Consider the following 1,436-nt stretch of genomic DNA (forward strand, 5'->3'; position numbering starts at 1 on the left):
AGTTACAACACGCACAAAATTACAACTTGTAAATGACTAATATATATATTTAATCAACTTTAATTTCTATTTTTGTTAATTTTTCCTCAATAAAATTACGAACCTTTAAAATTAAGTCCATATTTTCTAGCCAACTTTCATTTCAAATCCCGTTTCTATTATTTTCAAAAATGTAATAGTTGTTCAATATATTCTAAACAAAATTTGATTTATATTATTTTAAATATACTTTAGTTTCGATATGTATTGTTAATTTCCTCTAATTGATCAAAAATTCATGCATTGAGTCGAAATTTAAGTTTTATATTGATCCTCAATCTTTTTTTAAATACTTACATTGATAGTTTCCTAAGCTAAAAAATGTGGTTAAGGTACGAAAAGAATTCGTAAAGTAGAGTTTATAGGCTAAATAAAATGTCTTCATAAACCACTTAAGGTTTTGATAAACATATAACTATTTTTAAAAAAATAATCTCTATGTATTTTTCAAATAATATTTTTATGTGTTTCTGATAAAAAAAAATCCTTATACATTTGTTGGAGGTAACTTTTTTTTTTTGCTGTTTGAAACCCGGTTCATGTTCGATATATACTAAATTTTGGGGTTCCATAGAATAATTTTTGATACAAATTAACTATTTTTTATATAATAAATAAATAAATCAATTGCCTATTTAGAATTTAAAAACGAATAATACTAAACTCTATGATTATAAAGGGAAAAGAAACTTGCATAATTGTATGCAAAAAAAAGCTTCATATTTAGTGAAAAATAATTGAATTCAATATTATAATTTATGACTCTTTAGATTAACCTGGTTATATATATTCGATTAACATGCAAAAAAAGGGAATAATAATAAAGAAAGTGTTTATTATCAGAGGTTGTTTTTTCTTCAAAAATAAAGACCTATTGGTTAAATTGAGAGTTTGAGATATGAACACTAAATTCAAACACTAAAATATTAATTAAGTGTCGATTTGGTATGATGTAAATGAGTTGATATGGGTATAATATTTGTTTGAAAAAAATTGACTTCCTTCATTACCATATTTCCGACTCAATCAAAGATGAATGCTTTGTGTGAACATATCGTGATTGCCATACACAAACAAAAATCCCACATAAAAACATATTATTATGTTTTTTTTCTCTCACTTTCTACTGTTAGTATGCGTTATAAGATTTATAAAGAAAAAAAAGTTTAATGAGGATTATTTGTTGATCTAATCTTTTTAACTCTTATAAGAAAACAAGTTTTTAAGGGGCACCTAATGATATGAAAATAAGTAATAATCATCCAATATTCATAATATATTATCAATAATATTCAACCCGCTTAATTGTTATTTTGATTATGTCTTGAATTGTAATCACTTGGAAATTAAATATTCAATGAACATACTACATAATATTTTTTAGATTTTAATTGAAT

This window comes from Lepeophtheirus salmonis, chromosome 5 (genome assembly GCF_016086655.4).
Source record: "Lepeophtheirus salmonis chromosome 5, UVic_Lsal_1.4, whole genome shotgun sequence".
NCBI lineage: Eukaryota > Metazoa > Arthropoda > Copepoda > Siphonostomatoida > Caligidae > Lepeophtheirus > Lepeophtheirus salmonis.